The sequence below is a fragment of the Kogia breviceps genome, chromosome 4, assembly GCF_026419965.1.
Source record: "Kogia breviceps isolate mKogBre1 chromosome 4, mKogBre1 haplotype 1, whole genome shotgun sequence".
Classification (NCBI taxonomy): Eukaryota; Metazoa; Chordata; class Mammalia; order Artiodactyla; family Physeteridae; genus Kogia; species Kogia breviceps.
Genome location: NC_081313.1, coordinates 54849151 through 54872902, shown reverse-complemented (window position 1 = coordinate 54872902; position 23752 = coordinate 54849151). Strand labels below are relative to the sequence as shown.

The following is a 23752-nucleotide window of genomic DNA, read 5'->3' as shown; positions in this document are numbered from 1 at the left end:
ATTTCAACATTTTCACGTGTTTATGACTGTAGAAGTATTCCCTACTTTGAAATCAATAGCAGTTAAAAGTGTATGGGCCAGATCCTGATTCAGTTGTTTGTCTTAAGATTGCTTAATACTAACTTGTGCTGGAATTTATTCCTGTGAAGATTGCATTATTGTAGTGATTTCAAACTAATGTTCTCAAGGAACAGTGTTGTTATATAAACTGGACCACTGGTTCACGGAGAAAAATAATAGTGATTGTTTTTCTACTTTTAAGAAAAAGTGAATTAATGAATGGATTATTTTTTCAATTTTAAAATTTCTTGTATTGGATTATATTGCTTCACTGGTAGTGAGGACCAGTTGTGAGTAAAGTATGCATAAATAGAGTAGACAACACACACCTGAAAAGTAATTCCTTAAACTTTTAGTGTGTTATTGTTTCTTAAATGCAGAAATATAAATACATATCTTATAGCCACATTTTAAAGTAGTAAAATTATTAGTAAAATTATTTATAATTTGTGTGGTAGAATTAAATAGATTAGTATTTCATGATATATTGCTGTAACTCTATCCCAGGTCTCCCCATGAATAAATTTGAGGATCATTGCAATCATAGTTGAGTGCTCAGTATGAATTTTTGTCCAGTGAATTTCCTAAATAAATGTTATGAGTGCTTCCTATAGGCCAGGAACTGCACTCGATCTGGGTAGATGGAGCATGATGTGTCTAAGAGTCTCCTTAAGGAACTGACTACAGTATTGATTATGTTTTCTTCAAGGCAGGTGGGGAGAGTTAATCTACATTTCATGCTGTTTATCTTAATGGGGGAAAGATCAAGCAGTTCAAACCAATCGATCGTTGTGAATGTGTTTAGAGATACCCAGGGATGCTTTCAGGGGCGGGATTTGGGAGGACAGCAGTCAACTCGACTAACCTGCGCTTTTTCTCACTCTGCAGCCTGGTTCAGCACCCACCACCTTACTCTGAGTCCAGAGACATAGATTCAGTGGAAAGCTTTACTGTCAAATGATATGACCTTGGAAAAATGCCTGGTCTTGGCTTCAGTTCCTTCATCTGTTTACTAAGGGATAGAACTCAAAGGTCTCTTCTAGCTCTTAAGCTATATGGGTTGATTCTTTTACTGTCTAAAGGCTGCTAACATAGTTGTAGGAACCTGGAGGTGAGGTTTCTGTTGCCATTATGATAGTTTTAGGGCCAGGGAACCAGGAATACCTAAATCACTTACCACTCCTCCCCTCAGTTTTCTAGCTGAGGGAGATGTTTAAGAACAGTAGTTAAATGGATATTACAGCCCTGCTGTATTAATAGTTGACCGATGAATACCGACCACCAAAGCTTGACTCTGGGTGGGAGTTGAGTTGGAGAATTCAGCAAAGGCCTGAAGATTTACATGAAGCTTCTAGGCCCCCCTTGAATCTAAGATGGCCAGCCCCTCTGTGGAGCAGGGCCTGATCTAACCCAGTTGCAGGTGAAGAGGAGGCCAAGTAAAAAGAGAGAGAGAAAATCTGGTGAGGCTTACCTCCTCCAACAGGCCTAGATCTGCAACAGGGAGAGAGTTTAGGTCAGGTTCCCAGAAGCAGACCCTGAGGCTGTGATACAGATGCCAGTGATTACTTTAGGAAGTGCCCTTGGGGGAAACTGCAAGGGAGCAGGTGGAGGGGCCTGGGAAGGTGGAGCCCAGCAAGGGTACGTTCCTGGAGGACTCCCAGACTCCAGATGTTATGGGGGGACTCTGAGTATAAATGACACCTCAGAATTTGTTTCGTCCGAGGGGAGGGAGCCGGGCTTTCCCCACTGCTGCACATCTGGTCACTGGTTAGGAGTCCCCTGGGGTGGGGGTGGGGTGCAACAGGAGCTCCTGGGCACCCATGGCTCTAAGTACATCCATGTGAAGTGGCTCCAGGTTAATCCTCTGTAGAAGGTCACAGACTGGGCCGTTAGGAGCAAAGCAGCACCCAGAAGCTCAAGGACGGTGCACAGAATTGGTACAGGGAATTCTAGGGAATCTGGATGGAGCTCTCACAGCATGTGCTCGAAGAGCAAGAGAGAAGAGGATACCTTAGGTGGGCTGCCCACAGGGGTGCAGGAAGTGAAAGAGTGAATCTCACAGGGCGCTGACCTTCCACTGCCTGCTAGTGAAACACCCCTGGTGACTGCTCTGCCCTCTGACCTCTGTGATTAGCTATTTCTCCTCTTCTCGGGGAGGGAGCTCTATGCATGGGAGGGAAAGACAGGAGGTGGGTAGAGGGTAGAAGCATCAGGAAGGAGGTTGGAAATGGCCCCTCTCTAATAGCCATCTCTGCCTTCCTCAGGGAGTGGTTGTTAGCTTAGTGTGCTCTAGAGAGTATAAAATCCTAAATAATGTAAGCTGTTGTGAATCAGTCATTTGCCTGAATTACATAGTTTTGGCAGAGCAGAGGTCAGATTTTGTGACTGGAAATTTAAGGATGTTTTCCTTGGATTATATGGTCCCTTTGTAGTTAGCTCAGTTCTTTGTAAACTAGGATAAGGAAAATAAACATTGCAGTGGTTACCTTATGACTTAATTCTATAGCTTCTCCCAACCCAAGACTAAGTAGCCTCTCAAAAGCTTTAGATTTCACTACTGACGGTGTAATACTTTTGCCAGAATATGGACAGCTGTGTTTTTTGTTTGTTTTTGTTTTTTTTTATTTTTTATTAACTCTGGCACTATGGGGTTTGGGACCATTGAACGTAAGAACTATCCCAGGCACTGGGTAATGAAGGCAGAATATCTCTGTTTTATGATTGGTGGCAAGGGTGGTGTCATTAGTGATACTGGAATATATGACACAGGGACCAATTTCCTGAGCAAAGCATTAGATCATATGGTCTGACAGTATAAGGATAATTGCATAGAATATTTGAAATTGGAACTAACCTAGGATATACATCATATATAATCCCCTTACATTGTTATTTATCAAAAAAAAAAAAAAACCCAAACTTAAAACCTATAGCAAAAAATAGATTTAGGAGAGGCAGGCTGGTGCAGTGTTAAGGTCAAAGACTCTAGGGTAGGGTTACTTAGGTCCAAACCTGTCTGCTACTTGCCAGCTGGACCATGATAGGTACATTACCTAAATTCTCTGTGTCTTAGTTCATTCAACTGTAAAACTGGGGTAAAAAATAGTCCCATCTCATAGGATGACCTTGAAGATTAAATGAGTTAATGCCTGCAAATGCCCCTGGCACAGTCCCTGGTACAAATCAAGCATTATATGAGTGTTTACTAATAATAAGTTTATTATTATTAGCATATACTTCCACACACATAATATATGAAATAGAGATGGATTATGTATAACACAATTTAGTATTTTCTATTTTATACTATTCTAGTTTATTTCATTAAAAACATAATTCAACATCCTCTAACGGGTTTTGAATTACACTTTCAAAAACAGTGTCTTGTGTATAACTGTCAGCGTCCCACTAGGCAGCAAGGCTATGAAATCGGAGACTTCGTTCAAATGTTTATGATATAATTTACTTTCCCTCCTTTGATAAATTAATTAACTATTAAGACTTCTAGAATCAAAGAAGGAGACAGGCTGAAGCTTAGGGTTTGGCTTGGAACACTGGGTATTTGAAAGTTGGAAAATGATGGGACTCGGTTGTTGGAACTTTGGGTTGGGTAATTCCGAGGGACTTGAGGGGAAGAAAGTGAGACTTTCCAAGATTCCTGCTGTGTCCCTTGAACTCCTGCTCTCAGAAAGTACAGTTAATAATATCACTGTCCAGCCCCTCTGTCTCCTGTCCTTTCCTGAGGAGATATGTTGTTGGCGGGACCTCAGTGGGTTGAACTGGCAGATAAATGAAGACGTTGTTCCCTACCCTCACCCCCACCCCCCAGGTAAATCATCTAAGTGCAAATAAATGTCTTTGTGTTTGTTAGGACTTGGTGATTCATTTCCAGATGGGAAAGAGGTTGTGCTTTCATTTGTGAAATGTCTTTCTTCCTTCCTTCTGATGATTATAAGTGCGTCTAGAGGCGAGGTGAGACCTATAAACCTAATTCATAAACAGTATGAATCTACAATAAAATTATATGCATCTTTAAAAAATAGCCTCCTTTCATATAATTGCCCTGATGCAATGCTATAAACTTCTGACTTGAGATATTAAATGGGTGAAAAGGAAACCACGTCACACTAATTCAAATGTGTTAGAGTGATTAAAAATGAATTTCTGATGAGGAGGTATGTCAGTAAAATTGTAACTAAAATAGTGCTTCAAATGATCAGGATTTGCTTTTATTTTATATTTTTGTGGCACAGTTTTTCCCAGTAAGTTATGACTGCATATGGCAAAGATGGAAAATGGAGTCATGGAAATGAGGTCATGTCCAAGTGGGTGAGAGGCATCACCATCAGCAGCCAAGCCAAATCTGCTTCCTATGCAAATGATGGCCCAAGGGCTGGCAGGAGAGCCATTAAGGTCTTTGTTGAGTCCTGAGTCATCGCCAGCTGCTCTCAAGTAGCACTGTACTAAATGGGCAATGTTGTAACATCTGGGGTAGAGATTTTCTTCAGTGCATTCTGATTTCAGATGGTCAAAGAGGTTCTGTCTGATGGAAAAACGGTTTACAGTTTGCTCATCTCTTGAATCACTTCCCCTCCCCCTTCTTTTCATACCCAATTAAAAAAAAGTTTTGCTTGATAGATTCTCTTTAGTTTTCAATGGAAAAGGAGGGTGCTTGGGATGATGGTGGTTAGAACTGAGATAGGGATTAATATACAATTTATATTCCTTCTTGTTCCTATCATGAATCTAGAGATTCTCTTGGCATCTCTTGTATATTCATTCATTTATTTGTTGTTGGCTTATTCAGCAGATGTTCATTGAGCATCTACGTATGTGCATGGGATAGGGCTACGGAATCACTAGTGAACAAAATCAAAGAGGCCTCAGCCCTCCTGAGAATATTCTAAGTGGGGATGATGGAAAATAATAAGCAATTATATTTGGTCTTGCTAAAACATTAAGAAATGAAACAAATAATCAGAGAGAGAATTTTGGTAGGGTCAAGGTGATGGGAAGGGTAATGGCCAACCTATTTTAGGTGGGCTGGTCAGGAAGGTCATAGGTCAGGTTGCTAAAAGTCAATTAATTGAAAGCCAATTTGCTGAAAGCTAATTTGTTGCATGGTCAATTTCACTGAAGGACTAATTCACCAAGCTTATTTGTGTCATCTATACTATTTAGTTTTGGTTTTCATTTTGATTTTCTGACAGCATTTTAAGGACTTTTCAAGAGTTTTTCAATAGCTTGAGGGACAGAAAGCAGGGGAAATTGAGACGTGTGTGTGGGCAGTACTGTGGGCCAGAATAAAACATATTAGTGAGGATACATTCTTCAAAGGAAGAATTGTTATAAATATATTTTTCATTGTTATTATTAGTCATAGGGATGATACATTAATGTGAACTCTTCACACTGAAGAATTTAAGCAAGAAGGCACTATTTATAAAGAATATATTCATAGAAGAATATTTTCCTTGAATATATTCCTAAAACAATATATTCATGAAGAGAATATATTCATAAGAAGAATACATCCAATTTTCTCTGCCCCTGCTCCCTGCTGTTGCTGCTGGAGAAGGGGACAGAATTAGAAGGAGACAGGGGAAACCGAGGCACAGATAGAGAGGAAGACGAAGAGACTTAAGTTTCCAGTTCAAGTGTTACAGAGCTGGGGAAGAGAGAGTCTAAACATTTCTTAAAGTGGTATTATGAAAGTAAAATGAAAATCAGTCAACTTAACTAGAAAGTTAAAACACATAATTACATTAGGCAAATTGGTCATTTGGGGAACGGGTCATCCACGAAATTGGTTATTTGGAAAATTGGTAGATTGTGTTATTTATCATCTAAACCGGGATGCTTTTGAGAGTGAAAGGGGTACTCTTGCTAATTATGCTGGGACAACAGGTATAAACTAGAACAGTGCTGGGCAAACTGAGATGTAAGGTCACCCTGCTTCCCTGTTTCCTGGTCCAAACTGGTCTCTGGTGCCTGTGTTTAAGTAAGACGGGGCATGCACAGGCCTGAGGGACACTCTGGATCTGCTTGGTTTTGCAATATGGCTACATGGCTGGGTTTGAGATTGAATATGTGGATTGTTTCTCAACATGAATGCCATCTTCTGTTTGAAAGATCCAGAGCTGTAGGGATAAGTTTTAAGGAGAGTTGTGATTTCTTGGATGGCATCCATGGCAGTTGTTACCTCTCAGTGGATGACTTCCAATTCTAGATCTCTAGGCCAAGCTCCAAACTCACATTTCCAAATGCAAGCTAGACATCTCCCGCAGGCACCTCAAATCCAACATGTACCAAATAGAACTCCTAGGAAGAGAGTGTAGAGAGAGAAAAGAAGACCTTTGGGAAGGATTTCTCACTGTCATTTGTTTATGCATTGCTTGAATGTACTTTAAAAAAAATTATTTATTTATTTGGCTGTGCCCGGGTCTTTAGTTGCTGCCTGTGGGATCTTTGTTGTGGCACGTGGGATCTTTAGTTGCATCAGGCATGTGGTATCTAGTTCCCTGACCAGGGATCGAACCCGGGCCCCCTGCATTGGGAGCGCAGAGTCTTAACTGCTGGACCCCCAGGGAAGTCCCTAGAATGTATTCTTTAACAGCCCAAGAGAACTTTCTCCCTCTTCTTTCTTCCTCAAATGTACCTGCCCTTTAGAGCCCAGCTTAAATCTCATCTTTCTGTGGTGACTTCTTATGGACTAGCCACATTTCTCAGTGTTGTCTAAATTACCAATTGTTTATCTACGATAGCAACTCAGGGTGGTCCTAAGTAAGACCTGTGGTTAGTACCATTTAGTTTGGAATTGCATTGTTTTCTGAATGTTTCAGGTGTCCTAGATATTTTCACCACTGTTGCTCAGCACCTTGCTAAGCAGATAACAGAGGCTTATTTGTTCATTAATTCATTCTAGGACTATTTATTGAGTGCCATATTATGCACCAGGTACTTTTCTACTTTCTGGGGAGAGAGCAATCAACAAAACAGAGGTCCTGATGTCCAGGAGCTTACATTTTAGTGGAGAAGATAGACAAAGAACAAAGAACTCATTTTCACGATGAGGAAAATTCGGCCTTGAGAAATGAAGGGGTATGCCCAACGACACAAGGAATCTATTGTAGGAGCCAGAACTTGAACCTGATCTGCTTGCTAGTGCAGCATTATTTGCCAGCACACCAAACCAAGTGGTCTGTATAACATATCAGAGGAGGGCACTCCATGTGCTGGGTACTGAGAGAGTTTGCCTGCCGTCTCAGTGCTGTATTTCTGGGCAATCAAGAGGGAGCCTGAGAGTCCCACTTACTTCTGGTTAGAAGGTGCTCCCTGGACTTTCCACATCTCCATCTGCAGGAGCCAAGAGAGCCCAGGGTCTGTGAGTGCTTCAGGTAACAACACATGGGTGGGCATGAAGAGGGGCCCCAGAATTCTGTGTGGTCCTGGCAGACACCTAGTCTCCTGTCCCTCCAACACACAGAGCCTCACCACTTGTTATCTTGAGATCCTCAGGACAAGTCTCATCACGTACTTTATCATGGTTTCCCTTAGTCACTACAAGAAGCCCAGAACCAGACTAATACTGAATGATGCCTCTTGTTCGAGGTACCTAGAGTAATCAAATTCATAGCGACAGAAAGTAGAATGGTGGCCACCAGGGCCTGGGAGGAGGGAGGTCTGGGGAGTTGTTTAATGGAAAGAGAGTTTTAGTTCTGCAGGGTGAAGAGTTTTGGAGATTGGTTGCACAACACTGAGTGTGCTTAACACTACTGACCTGTACTCTTAAAAATGGTGAAGATGATAAGTTTTATGTTCTGTGTCTTTACCACAATTAAAAAATTAAAGAAGCCTAGGACCCAAGGTCATCTTTCAGCCCGTCACTCACCCGCATTCAAGTGTATGACTTTAAATTTACTCCTTACTCCAAGGAGTAAGGCTCTCCATGGCTCCAGGAGAGCCATGCCACTCCTGCTGTCTCCTTCCCCATGGCATTTATGACCATCTGACCTCCTGCATGTGTTATTTGCCTGTCCCTCTTCCTGCTTATTAACTAGAATATTTGCTCCACCAGAGCAGAGGTTTTTGTTTGTTCTGTTTACTGCTGTAATCCCAGCACCAGAGTGCTTGACACATAGTAGGTGCTCCACATACATTTGCTGATTGGCTGTTAACTGGTAAATTTTGCATGGATCTGCATAGGGGAATGTGCAATGTATAGGGCCAGGTAGTGGAAAGCAGTAGCAGTCATACCACGATCTCTCCATGTCACATAATTTGACATCACCCCAGAAAATATCTTTGTGTGACACATTTGATTTAAAAAGGTAGAATTAACTATTTCAAAGCGTTTGTTTTGAAACATAGCTGGAAAAGGGCGTGGGAGTGCTTTTCTGTTCCAGGCAGCCTATGTATAGCTGCCTCGAGTGTTTCCTTTTGGGGCTGCAGGATGCCCCTTGTGTCGCCCCATTTTTAATTTTAGTGACATTGTTTTATGGCTGGTTTTCACCTTCATTTTTCATTAAAAATATATTGTAGACTCTCTTCATTCACTCCCTCGAACCCATCATTCACTCGTCATGTGTACATTCTGATGCTTTGACAATTGCTGCAATCATAGGTGATCCGCAGAATTCTATCTTATTAACAGCACAGCCAGAAGCTAATCAGAAGTCTTCATTTGCCCAACACAATTCACATCCCTCCAGGAACAATTGTTCCATCACTTGCCTTCTTCTTTTTTCTCCACATTGTTTTTCATTCTGAATTCATTTGGTTTTTCTGCTACTTTTAGGATCTTTTCCTTTGAGCTTTCTTGCTACATGTAGCCCACGGGCTTGGACTATTTTGTTTGACTTGACCATCCATTTAATCAATTATCTGGTCAGTTCCATCAAAAACATTAAATCCTTTGTTTAAAAAACAACATTGAACTCTGAACAATTCGATTAATTCAGTGGAAACAGTCCTAACAGCCATCAACTATGATTTGCCTTCTGTCTCAAAGAAATTTACCTTTTTCTCCAACCTTTCCTTCATTTCCTTTTTATTCAGTGCCTTCCCTTTCCTTTTGTTTCAAACTGATCTGTGAGGTCCTTTTGAGGTATGGACTTTTCTTGAATACTGGAGCAGCTTATAAGACCTAGATTATATTATAGACTCCTATTGCTTCAAGAGACAGCAAGGGTTTTCTTGTTTCTAGATCTCTGCCTAGTAGAATTGAATGTAGTTAAAACAAGGAAAAAAGTGTGTGTGTGTTTATTATATATGCTATAGACAAACAGGTTCATGAAACTTATGTTTTTTTCGTTTGTTTTTTTTTGGTGCCCTTGAACTCCAGGTGTTTTGACATAATCAAATTGGGGTAAATGGTTCAGTTAGTCCTACATGATTTACTGTTGGTAAACTTTTTTCTTTCTTTTTAAAAACTGGGTATAAACTATAATAAGAGACATTTCATAATCGTTTTCCCAACCCTCAGCCTAGTCTGGCCCTAATATTAGTTATCAGTAATTACAAGTCACATTCAAAACTTCAGAGTTTTGAATTTGGAAATATTGGAAATTCTTCAAATGACTCAAATCAAAAATGGAGCTGTTTATAACCATTTCCTGCTTCTGCTTCTTAGGCTCCGCAGTTGTGGCTCGCAGGCTCTAGAGCACAGTCTCGGTAGTTGTGGTGCACAGGCTTAGTTGCTCCACGGCATGTGGGATCTACCCGGACCAGGGCTTGAACCCGTGTCCCTTGCATTGGCAGGTGGATTCTTAACCACTGCGCCACCAGGGAAGCCCCTATATGTGGATTTTTGACCGAGCAGTGAGTTGGCGCCCCTAACAACAGCCTCCCCCCTACCCCCGGTGTTGTTCAAGTGTCAACAATAATCATGAAGTTTGGAGTTCTGGATATGGGTTAGTTCAGGTTTATCATTGTCTAGTGATGAAGAAGTTGGGATAGAATTCACTGTGTAAATCCGGACCATCGAGTGTCTCAGTTTACTTTTCTGTGAGCGGAAGTGATCCTGCTTGGGTCGGACTCCTGGGTGCTTAGGAGAGTGGTTGAGATGATGAGTAAACAGGAGAAGCAGAAATGGAGGAGGAACCCAGAGTCTCCTGACTCCTGAGCACTGTGGCCATGCTTCTTACCTCCAGAACCACCATCCAGAAATCCAGCTACCTAAGGTCTTGACTTCCAGCCTTTTAGAATTTATTGTACCTGCCCATCAGCTATTTTAATGACTTTTAGAAGCATTGGTAGTAGATTTTTGATGGGAAGGAAGAGACATTCAGAAGCATTATCTAAAATTAAAATGCTGTATTTTAGAGAAATAGATTTGGTTCAGATCCAGACTCTACACTGACTGTGTGAACTCAGGCAAGTTACTCAACTTCTCTGATCTCCAATGTCTTTCTCCTCAAAGTAGGGATAACAGTGCATGTTTTGTATAGCCAGTGAAGATTAAGTGAGATAAAAATGTAAATTGACACTTATAGAGAAAGTACTCACTAAATGTTGGATCACTTCTTGCATGGAGTTCATTTACGTACACTGACCCTGTCCCCCTTGTGGTGACCTTAATATCTTTGCATAGCATTGCTGGTGGAGGATGCTGTCAATTGAGTTTGACAGTCTCTCACTCTGATATAAGTCAAATGTCACTCCTGAAATCATAATGAACTTTCCAATTTATTTTTTTTTTGGTATAACGATGGGGTTAGGGAGTTATGACTATTCTGGAAACATTCTAGCATAGAATCTATATACCAGAAGAAGTGAAATTCTGGCAAGATACCTCTTCCAAGGAATTAATTCTGTTTTTCTGGAGGACCACTACATATATTTTGCTTTATATTATATTTCTGAAATTGTATTTATTTCTTTATAAGTAATACAATAATTTAAAAGAAAGCACCATCTTGGTTTATATTTCCCCCCAAAGACAATAGCTTTCTTCATTAGAATGCCTCATTTAAAAAGTAGTATTTGTGCTTTGTTTGCCAACCTTCCAAAAAATTCACTGCTGGGCAGAGAAAGAGGTTGATAAATAAAAAGTAATTTGTTCATAAAATTTATAAGCTGTGGGAAGTCAGGGCCCAGGAAGAAAGTGCCAAGTCAGCTTTAAATAGGAGATAATAATCAAAACAGCAAATGTACAAGTGCATTATGGTAAGACTAAATCAACTGACAAGGCTTAATATGAACAGTATGGAAAAAACAACCAAGTGAAGAAACGTCAAATGAAGGATTATCTTCACTTGTGAAGAATCTATTTAAATCATAAATTTAGTGCAGGATTTCTGCTTCTGAAAGCCTTAAGCAGCAACAACAAAACAAAACAACCACAAAACCCTTTGTTTTCCTACCAGCTTCTAACAGTTTTGTATCTAAGAGATGGGCTTTTCCAGTGGCCTGCCTTTCATGGCAGATTTAACTCTAAAGGAAGGGCTCCTGCAAGCTTTCCTTGGGGCTGGAGGTATAGATCATCAACTGGATACAAGTTTACTTCTTTAACTGGCCTTTGCCATAAAGAGCAGTTGTTGACCATTTAAGTCTTAATCTCCCAAAGCAGTGTTCCATGGCACATAAATGACTTTTAACAATGAAATAACTATTATTTTTCTTCAGTTGCCCCTTTACATTTATTCCGTGCTAATTCTTCCTTGCCCCTGAATGAAAGATAAAATTTAGGGCAAATTCTAGTAGCTTTCTGGCCACTTTCAGTCTGCAGAAGCTCAGGCCTGTAATAGAATCAGTATATTTCACTAAAGTTTAGTGCTTTTCCTCCTCCTCCAGGGCCTGCTCAAGGCTGGCTGTAGGCATTGGGCAAAAGGAGATCTGATTGGCTTTTTTTCTTTCTCTCCAGTGTACATCATGCCCCTCCTTCCTTATTTTGAGATGAAAATTTCAGGTCACTTTCAAGGTAGAAGGTGAGAGGGGCTAGCTAGGGAAAGGAGGGATGGAGCCAAGAAAGGTCTTATTTGACTAGTGCTGTCATCAGAAGGCAGCTGACTCCACAGATGGGCCCACCTGATTGTAGCGCACTTTGTGGATTCTCTGAGTATCCCCACCTCTGAGAAGCTCTTTCTTGCAATCCATCATTAGATCTGTTTTGCCTTCAAAAAATACCCCAAATCTAACCATTTCATGTCTGTTCCACTGCTCCCCATGCTCCAAGCCACTATCAACTCTCCCCTAGATTACTGCAGTGGCCTCCTCCTAACTGATTTCTCTGTTCCTTTTTTATATATGGTAGCTAGAGGAATCCTTTTAACATCTAGTTCAAATCATGTTATTCCTTTGTTCAACCTGTTTGGTTGTTTCCTGTCTCACTCAAAGTCCTTGAATGGACTACAAACTATATGATTTACCCTTCCTCAACCATAGTTTCCTGACCTCATTTTCTACCTCAGGGCCTTTGCGCTTGCTGTTCTCACTACTTAGGATAATTTCCCTCAGATATCCACGTATCTCACTCTCTCATCTACTTAAATCTTTGTGCAAATGTCTTTCTTAGTAAGCTTTTCCCTGACCATTCCACTGAAAACTGCAAAACTGCCTTTCCCCCAGCACTCCCCCTGTTTTCCTCCCCTGCTTTATTTTTCTCCATAACATGATTTTTTGACCTACTATATATTTCTTACTCATATACTTAGTTTTCTTTCCTCTCTTAGAATAAACTTAATAAAGGCAGAGTTCTTATCAGTTTTTTTCACAGTTGTATCCCTGGCATATAGAACAGCACTTGGCATATAGTAAGTGCTCCTTATTATTTTTGCATCAATGAGTGGATGATTGATGATATTTACCATGTTTTATTGTAATTTATCTGTTCATACAACCATACCTCTTTGTAGGCTCTTGAGAGTAAGGTTAAGATTTGGGTCATTTTGTGTTCCTTGCGTATCTCGTTCAGTGCCTAGCACAGAATAAGTTCTCAATAAATACTTATTGAATAAATTGAAGAATGAATGAATTAAGAAAGATTGTTGGAGAGGTGGAAATGGAGGAGTAAACTATTATAGAAGATCAGGGAGGAGAAAGTTTCAAGGCAGAGTAAAGCGGTTATATATTAAAGGGAGAGGAAGCCAGGGAGTTTGGGATGGGGAAAGGAGGGGAGGGTGCATGACAGTTTGCAGTGGAATGAGGGATGAGGTGGAGGTGACTGAGAAGAGGCTGCAAGATGTGGAGGACTCTGTCCAGAAGAAGCTTGTGAGGGGGTGAAATGGAATTCAGCCCTAGGGGAAGTTGGTTGGGGGAATTTTGTGTGTATATTAGCACACGGGAGAATTGAAGATGTTTGTAGGCTGAAGATCTTGTGGAGAGAGATTAAAATTCAGTAGAGAGGGGATAGATATTGGAGCAGATTTGGGAGGGGACAGGAGGAAATGGAATTAAGAGGACAAGAGAAGACCCAGGACTGGGGAGAAGTAAGGTTCTTTCCTGAAGCAGGAGATATCACTGGTCCTGGCTTGGATACACAGGTGTGGAGTGAGGCAGGGAGGAAACGACTGATCTCTCTGTCTGTATGTCTGTCTATCTACCTACCTACCTACCTACCTACCTATCTATCTCTGTCTCTTTCTACTCATTCATTCATCTGTTCATCCATCTGTCCTTTCACCTATCTATCCATCTATCGAATATTCCATTTTCCTTAGAACCCAGCCTCACTTCCTGGGTCCTTCTGAGTGCTTGTCCCAGGGATGCTGGGGAAGTCTGTAGTATTCTGAGGTGGGACCTAGGTACGGAGAACTTTTCTCAAGTTATGTACAGCTGAGCAAGCTAAGAGTTTTGAGTTGCCCTACACAGTGATTTCTCTAGCCTGAAGATCACTTTGAGGTCAGATATACACAATGCAAGATGAAAAACCACAGCTCACTAATATTTAGGCCTTGATACTTTTCAAAGTATTTTAAAATCCAAAATGTTCCACCTAATTGTTTCTTTCCACTTAGTTCTCTGCAGACTAGGCAAGATGATTCTAGGTAAATAATTTCCACCTGTCCAGCAAAAGAATTGAGAAATGCTTTTTTTCCCCTTCCAATAATTACCACTTCTATTTATGAACAATGGAAGAGAACCAAATAAAGAGTAAATGGAAGAAATGAATATAAATCCACCCTGACCTGACACTCTGTCCAGTTAATGAAACCTACAGAGGAACCACATTAATACTGCTACTGTTTTTAATGATGGAATAACTCAATATGTACACTCATTTGGGACATTTATAGATTATTAATTACCCCCACACACAGTAATCAAGCTATGAATGTAATTACGCAGAGTCCATCTTTCCTTGCTAGCCCAGCATCTTAGACCTGTTTCCTGAATCACCCTCGGGTGTGTGAAGCCCCAGATGTACTCTGTGCCCCTTGGAATCATTTTGTCAAAGTCCCCCTTAGCCTCTGCTTGTATTGACCTGCCAGGCACCCTCAGCTAAGTACCTGCTTTAAAGTATTGATTCTCAGGGCAGAGATGTTATGATTATGACACCTCCAATGATGCTTATGTTCACAGAGGGGACACAGGAAGAAGATTACAGGAACTGATTTATTTCAGAGACTTAGGGGACATCATGTTGCCCTTGCCTCTGAATCTGGGCTTAAAGACAGTTTAAAAATGATGAGGGCTGTTAACAGGAGAAAGAGACATGCTGAGCAGATGGTCCATCAGAGGCCAAGAGCTGAAACTGATGGTAAACTAGGGTGGAGATTGGGAAACAGGGGCTTCCTTGGGGAAACGTATTACTTGTTCCCAGATGTGGAGTAGTTATTTCAGAGGCAATAGAGTGACCTTAAAGAGGGTCCAATCTCTGCTGTGACTCAAGGCTCAGGTGTGTGGAGCTTTACAAAGCAAGGTTTGCACAGCACTGGTTTTTGCTCAGTGGCTTTGTCTTGGTGCTTCTTGAGGAGCCAGTAAGATGGGGTATGGACTCTCCTTCATTAGGGAGGAGGGGACACAGGGTCCCTCTTTCTCTCTCCCCACAAAGTACTAGTATTATTTTTCTGATTATAAACAAAATATTGCTGATTATAAAATACTAAACATTTTAGACATAAATAAAGCAGAAAGTGAAATTCCCCTTAATTTTACCCCACAGACATGACCATTGCTATAATTTGTTGTATCCTTTTCCAGAAGTTTTTTGATGCACCTAATAAACACATGTATTAGCACAGATATATCTTTTAGATAAATAAAATCACATTAGACCTATTCTTCTATAAAATTTTTTAACATAAAATATTTCATGGACATCCTACTATGCTAATACATATAGATTTTTTTTGTGGTTGTAGTTCTTTTCCAATGCGTAAAAGCATACTCTCCATATATATGTGTTAGCATACGGTATTTGTTTTTCTCTTTCTGACTTATTTCACTCTGTATGACAGACTCTGATCCATCCACCTCACTACAAATAACTCAATTTCGTTTCTTTTTATCGCTGAGTAATATTCCATTGTATATATGTGCCACATCTTCTTTATCCATTCATCTGTCGGTGGACACTTAGGTTGCTTCCATCTCCTGGCTGTTGTAAATAGTGCTACAGTGAACATTGTGGTACATGACTATTTTTGAATTATGGTTTTCTCAGGGTATATGCCCAGTAGTGGGATTGCTGGGTTGTATGGTAATTCTATTTTTAGTTTTTTAAGGAACCTCCATACTGTTCTCCATAGTGGCTGTATCAAGTTACATTCCCACCAATACTGCATGAGGGTTCCCTTTTCTCCACACCCTCTCCAGCATATTGTTTGTAGAGTTTTTGATGATAGCCATTCTGACTGGTGTGAGGTGATACCTCTTTGTAGTTTTGATTTGCATTTCTCTGCTGATTAGTGATGTTGAGCATCTTTTCATGTGTTTGTTGGCAATCTGTGTATCTTCTTTGGTGAAATGTCTATTTAGGTCTTCTGCCCATTTTAGGAGTGGGTTGTTTTTTTGATATTGAGCTACATGAGCTGCTTGTAAATTTTGGACATTAATCCTTTGTTAGTTGCTTTGCTTGCAAATATTTTCTCCCATTCTGAGGATGGTCTTTTTGTCTTGTTTATGATTTCCTTTGATGTGCAAAAGCTTTTAAATTTCATTAAGTCATTAAATTTCATTAATGGTTTCAGTTTTTCACCATTGAGGACGATGTTGGCTGTGGGTTTGCCATATATGGCCTTTATTATGTTGAGGTAAGTTCCCTCTATGCCTACTTTCTGGAGGGTTTTTTTTTTTTTTAATCATAAATGGGTGTTGAATGTTGTCAAAAGCTTTTTCTGCATCTGTTGAGATGATCATATGGTTTTTCTCCTTCAATTTGTTAATATGGTGTATCACATTGATTGATTTGCGTATATTGAAGAATCCTTGCATTCCGGGGATAAACCCCACTTGATCATGGTGTATGATCCTTTTAATGTGCTGTTGGATTCTGTTTGCTAGTATTTTGTTGAGGATTTTTGCATCTATGTTCATCAGTGATATTGGCCTGTAGTTTTCTTTCTTTGTGACATCTTTGTCTGGTTTTGGTATCAGGGTGATGGTGGCATCGTAGAATGAGTTTGGGACTGTTCCTCCCTCTGCTTTATTTTGGAAGAGTTTGAGAAGGATAGGTGTTAGCTCTTCTCTAAACGTTTGATAGAATTTGCCTGTGAAGCCATCTGGTTCTGGGCTTTAGTTTGTTGGAAGAGTTTTAATCACAGATTCAACTTCAGTCCTTGTGATTGGTCTGTTTGTATTTTCTATTGCTTCCTGGTTCAGTCTCAGAAGGTTGTGCTTTTCTAAAAATTTCTCCGTATTTCCAGGTTGTCCATTTTATTGGCATGTAGTTGCTTGTAGCAATCTCTCATGATCCTTTGTATTTCTGCAGTGTCAGTGTTACTTCTCCTTTTTCATTTCTAATTCTATTGAGTTGAGTCTTCTCCCCTTTTTTTCTTGATGAGTCTGGCTAATGGTTTATCAATTTTGTTTATCTTCTCAAAGAACCAGCTTTTAGTTTTATTGATCTTTGCTATTGTTCCCTTAATTTCTTTTTCATTTATTTCTGATCAGATTTTTATGATTTCTTTCCTTCTGCTAACTTTGGGGTTTTTTTGTTCTTCTTTCTCTAATTGCTTTAGGTGTAAGGTTAGGGTGTTTATTTGAGATGTTTCTGGTTTCTTGCACTAGGATTGTATTGCTATAAAATTCCCTCTTAGTTCTGCTTTTGCTGCATCCCATAGGTTTTGGGTCATAGTTTTCATTGTCATTTGTTTCTAGGTATTTTTTTTAAAAAATTTATTTATTTATTTATTTATTTATTTATTTATTTATGGCTGTGTTGGGTCTTCGTTTCTGTGCGTGGGCTTTCTCTAGTTGTGGCGAGCGGGGGCCACTCTTTGTCGCAGTGCGCGGGCCTCTCACTGTCGCGGCCTCTCTTGTTGTGGAGCACAAGCTCCAGACGTGCAGACTCAGTAGCTGTGGCTCATGGGCCTAGTTGCTCCACGGCATGTGGGATCTTCCCAGACCAGGGCTTGAAGCCGTGTCCCCTGCATTGGCAGGCAGATTCTCAACCACTGCGCCACCGGGGAAGCCCTGTTTCTAGGTATTGTTTGATTTCCTCTTTGATTTCTTCAGTGATCTCTTGGTTATTTAGTAGTGTATTGTTTAGCCTCCATGTGTTTCTATTTATTACGGATTTTCTTTTTCCTGTAATTGACATCTAGTCTCATGGTGTTGTGGTCGGAAACGTTACTTGATATGAGAAATTTTCTTAAATTTACTGAGGCTTGATTTGTGACCTAAGATATGATGTATCCTGCAGAATGTTCCATGAGCACTTGAGAAGAAAGTGTATTCTGTTGTTTTTGGATGGAATGTCCTATGAATATCAATTAAGTCCATCTTGTTTGATGTATCATTTAAAGCTTGTGTTTCCTTATTTATTTTCTGTTTGGATGATCTGTCCATTGGTGAAAGTGGGGTGTTTTGGTCCCCTACTATGATTGTGTTACTGTCGATTTCCCATTTTTTGGCTGTTAGCGTTTGCCCTATGTATCGGGGTGCTCCTATGTTGGGTGTATAAATATTTACAATTGTTATATCTTCTTCTTGGATCGATCCCTTGATCATTACGTAGTGTCCGTCTTTGTTTCTTGTAATAGTCTTTGTTTTAAAGTCTGTTTTTTCTGATATGAGAATTGGTACTCCACCTTTCTTTTGATTTCCATTTGCATGGAATATCTTTTTGTATCCCCTCATTTTCAGTCTGTATGTGTTCCTAGGTCTGAAGTGGGTCTCTTGTAGAGAACATATATATATGGGTCTTGTTTTTCTATCCATTTTGCCAGTCTATGTATTTCGGTTGGAACATTCAATCCGTTTACATTGAAGGTAGTTATTGATATGTATGTTTCTATTACCATTTTCTTAATTGTTTTGGGTTTGTTATTGTAGGTCTTTTCCTTTTCTTGTGTTTCCTCCATAGAGAAGTTCTTTTAGTATTTGCTGTAAAGCTAGTTTGGTGGTGCTTAATCCTCTTAGCTTTTGCTTGTCTGTAAAGGTTTTAATTTCTCTGTCGAATCTGAATGAGATCTTTGCTGGGTAGAGTAATCTTGGTTGTAGTTTTTTCCTGTTCAGCGCTTTAAATATGTCCTGCCACTCCCTTCTGGCTTGCAGAGTTCCTGCCGAAAGATCAGCTGTTAACCTTATGGGAGTTCCTTTTATGTTATTTGTTGTTTTTCCCTTGCTGCTTTTAATATTTTTTCTTTGTATTTAATTTTTGACAGTTTAATTAATATGTGTCTTGGTGTGTTTCTCCTTGGATTTATCCTGTATGGGACTCTCTGCACTTCCTGGACTTGATTGACTGTTTTCTCATATTAGGGATGTTTTCAACTATAATCTCTTCAGGTATTTTCTCAGTCCCTTTCCTTTTCTCTTCCTCTTCTGGGATCCCTATAATTCGAATTTCGGTGCTTTTAATGTTGTTCCAGAGATCTCTGAGACTGTCCTCAATTCTTTTCATTCTTTATTCTTTATTCTGCTCTGTGGTAGTTATTTCCACTCTTTTATCTTTCAGGTCACTTACCCGTTCTTCTGCCTCCATTATTCTGCTCTTCTTTCCTTCTAGAAAATTTTAAATTTCATTTATTGTGTTGTTCATCATTGTTTGTTTCCTCTTTAGGTTTTCTAGGTCCTTGTTAAACATTTCTTGTATTTTCTCCATTCTATTTCCAAGATTTTGGATCATCTTTACTATCATTACTCTGAATTCTTTTTCAGGTAGACTGTGTATTTCCTCTTCATTTGTTTGGTCTGATGGGTTTTTACCTTGCTCCTTCATCTGCTGTGTGTTTCTCTGTCTTCTCATTTTGCTTAACTTACTGCGTTTGGGGTCTCCCAAAGGTTAGTTCAGTGGGTTGTGTAGACTGTCTGGTGGAGGGGACTGGTGCCTGTGTTCTGGTGGATGAGGCTGGATCTTGTCTTTCTGGTGGGCTGAACCGTGTCTGGTGGTGTGTTTTGGGGGTGTCTGTGGCCTTATTATGATTTTAGGCTGTGTCTCTGCTAATGGGTGGGGTTGAGTTCCTGTCTTGCTAGTTGTTTGGCATAGGGTGTCCAGCACTGTAGCTTGCTGGTCGTTGAGTGGCGCTGGGTCTCATCATTGAAATAGAAATCTCTTGGAGAACCTTTGCCGTTTGATATTACATGGAGCTGGGAGGTCTCTGGTGGACCAATGTCCTGAACTTGGCTCTCCCACCTCAGAGGCATAGGCCTGACACGTGGCCAGAGCACCAAGACCCTGTCAGCCACATGTCTCAGAAGAAAAGGGAAAGAAAAAGAAAGAAAGAAAGAAAAAAATATATAATAAAGTTATTAAAATAAAAATAAAAAATTATTAAAAATAAAAAAATTGGGCTTCCCTGGTGGCACAGTGGTTGAGAGTCTGCCTGCCGATGCAGGGGACACAGGTTCATGCTTCGGTCCAGGAAGATCCCACATGCTGTGGAGTGGCTAGGCCCGTGAGCCATGGCCGCTGAGCCTGAATGACTGGAGCTTGTGCTCCGCAACGGGAGAGGCCACAACAGTTAGAGGCCTGCGTACTGCAAAAAAAATAAAAATAAAAAGTAATAAAAAAAGAAAGAAAAAAGAGGAGAGCAAGCAAACCAAAAAACAAATCTACCAGTGATAACAAGCGCTAAAAACTATAGGAAAAAAAAAATTGACAGACAGAACTCTAGGACAAATGGTCAAAGCAAAGCTGTAGAGACAAAATCACACAAAGAAGCATACACAGGAGGAGGAACCAAGATGGCGGAGTAGAAGGACGTGCTCTCACTCCCACTTGAGTGAACACCAGAATCACAGCTAGCTGCTGGACAATCATCGACAGGAAGACACTGAAACTCACCAAAAAAGATACCCCACATCCAAAGACAAAGGAGAAGCCATAATGAGATGGTGGGAGGGCCGCAATCACAGTAAAATCAAATCCCATAACTGCTGGGTGGGTGGATGACTTACAGACTGGAGAACACTTATACCACAGAAGTCTGCCCACTGGAGTGAAGGTTCTGAGCCCCATGTCAGCCTTCGCAACCTGGGGGTCCAGCAACGGGAGGAGGAATTCCTAGAGAATCAGACTTCGAAGCCTAGTGGGCATTGATTGCAAGACTTTGATAGGACTGGGGGAAACAGAGACTCCACTCTTGGAGGGCACAGACAAAGTAGTGTGTGCATCAGGACCCAGGGAAAGGAGCAGTGACCCCAGGGGAGACTGAACCAGACCTACCTGCTAGTTTTGGAGGGTATCCTGGAGAGGCAGTGGGGGGGCTCTGTTTCACCGTGATGACAAGGACACTGGCAGCAGAAGTTCTGGGAAGTACTCCTTGGTGTGAGCCCTCCCAGAGTTTGTCATTAGCCCCACCAAAGAGCCCAGATAGGCTGCAGTGTTGGGTTGCCTCAGGCCAAATAACCAACAGGCAGGGAACCCAGCTGCACCCATCAGCAGTCAAGTGGATTAAAGTTTTACTGAGCTCTGCCCACCAGAGCAACAGCCAGGTCTACCCACCACCAGTCCCTCCCATCAGGAAACTTGCACAAGACTCTTAGATAGCCTCATCCACCAGAGGGCAGACAGCAGAAGCAAGAAGAACTACAATCCTGCAGCCTGTGGAACAAAAACCACATTCACAGAAAGATAGACAAGATGAAAAGGCAGAGGACTATGTACCAGATGAAGGAACAAGATAAAACCCCAGAAAAACAACTAAATGAAGTGGAGTTAGTCAACCTTCCACAAAAAGAATTCAGAATAATGATAGTGAAGATGATCTAGGACCTCAGAAAAAGAATGGAGGCAAGGATTGAGAAGATGCAGAAATGTTTAACAAAGACCTAGAAGAATTAAAGAACAAACAAACAGAGATGAACAATACAATAACTGAAATGAAAACTACACTAGAAGGAATCAATAGCAGAATAACTGAGGCAGAAGAACAGATAAGTGACCTGGAAGACAGAATGGTGGAATTCACTGCTTTGGAACAGAATAAAGAAAAAAGAATGAAAAGAAATGAAGACAGCCTAAGAGACCTCTGGGACACCATTAAACACAACAACATTCACATTATAGGGGTCCCAGAAGGAGAAGAGAGAGAGAAAGGACCAGAGAAAATATTTGAAGAGATTATAGTTGAAAGCTTCCATAACATGGGAAAGGAAATATCCACCCAAGTCCAGGACATGCAGCGAGTCCCATATAGGATAAACCCAAGGAGAAACATGCCGAGACACATAGAAATCAAATTGGCAAAAATTAAAGACAAAGAAAAATTATTGAAAGCAGCAAGGGAAAAATGACAAATAACATACAAGGGAACTCCCATAAGGTTAACAGCTGATTTCTCAGCAGAAACTCTACAAGCCAGAAGGGAGTGGCATGATATATTTAAAGTGATGAAAGGGAAGAACCGACACCCAAGGTCACTCTACCCAAGGTCACTCTAACCGGCAAGGGTCTCCTTCAGATTCGATGGAGAAATCAAAAGCTTTATAGACAAGCAAAAGCTAAGAGAATTCAGCACCACCAGACCAGCTCTACAACAAATGCTAAAGGAACTTCTCTAAGTGGGAAACACAAGAGAAGAAAAGGACCTAAAAAACAAACCCAAAACAATTCAGAAAATGGTCATAGGAACATACATATCGATAACTACCTCAAACGTGGATGGATTAAATGCTCCAACCAAAAGACACAGGCTTGCTGAATGGATACAAAAACAAGACCCATATATATGCTGTCTACAAGAGACCCACTTCAGACCTAGGGACACATACAGACTGAAAGTGAGGGGGTGAAAAAAGATATTCCATGCAAATGGAAATCAAAAGAAAGCTGGAGTAGCTATACTCATATCAGATAAAATAGACTTTAAAAATAAAGAACGTTACAAGAGACAAGGAAGGACATTACATAGTGATCAAGGGATCAATCCAAGAAGAAGATATAACAATTATAAATATATATGCACCCAACATAGGAGCACCTCAATACATAAGGAAACTGCTAACAGCTATAAAAGAGGAAATCAGTAGGCAGTGCGACAGCCGCTGGAGGGCAGTGGAGGCGGGTTCGTGTTTCCCAGGCTGAACAGGGCTCTGAGGGGTGCGGGGTCTGGCCCGGGAGGTAGCTGAAGGCCCACGGTGAAAGCATGGCGTGGCCCATCCTGTCCTCGCCATAAGGCTGCATCAGGCGCCAGGGTCCGGGAAGGTTTTCATTCAGAGAGACTACAGCAGTGGCACCCGCTGCCAGTTCCAGACCAAGTTCCCCACGGAGCTGGAGGACCGGATTGATAGGCAACAATTTGAGGAAACAGTTCGAACTCTAAATAATCTTTATGCAGAAGCAGAGAAGTTTGGGGGCCAGTCCTATCTTGAAGGCTGCCTGGCTTGTCTAACAGTGTACACCATCTTCCTGTGCATGGAAACTCACTACGAGAAGGTTCTGAAGAAAGTCTCCAAATACATTCAAGAGCAGAATGAGAAGATTTGTGCTCCCCAAGGCCTCCTCCTGACAGATACCATCAAGAGAGGACTTCGAATTATTGAAATTACTATATATGAAGACAGAGGCATGAGCAGTGGAAGATAAACCATAGGATTAAAGGCCCACCTCCAGCTGGGACCCTCATCTGTCCACCGGCTGACCGCAGAGTGTCCCCCACCTCCTCTCCAGAGCATCATTCCTTCGTATCTGCTGCCAGAGCCACAGTGCCATTCACTCCAAGGACTGACTTTGTAAAATTCCACACCTGGAGTGACCTCTAGTCGCTCAGCATCCACTTTGTGCCTCCAAATTGTGTAGGACTCTGTAATCTTTTGATTAGTTTTTGAGAAAATGCAATGAATCATTTCACTTTTTTTATTCAAAGCCATTAATAAAATATGCAGATGGTCAGCCCAACACAGTTTATTTCTTACCTGCCACCAGTGCCAGTGGTTCTCGTCATTCCTTGGGCTTCAGCAAGTCGTAAACTAGCCAGTGCTCAGTCTTACTCCCCTAAATTCACAAAACACTTTTCTCCAGGATTTTGGTGAAGGGTGGGCTGTGTCTGGTTTTGCTAATGCATCTCCTAGGTTTCAGAGAATCACCAGTTTTGCCATGACTCAAAGCTTAAAGATCAAGTTCTGCTGTTCAGTTTCTCAAACTGAA

At 40.9% G+C, this 23752-nt stretch overlaps 1 pseudogene; it reads left to right on the top strand.

The window, feature by feature from the left end:
- The first annotated feature begins 13182 nt into the window (after window positions 1-13182).
- Window positions 13183-23256, top strand: LOC131755675 (golgin subfamily A member 7 pseudogene; annotated as a pseudogene).
- Window positions 23257-23752: the final 496 nt, after the last annotated feature.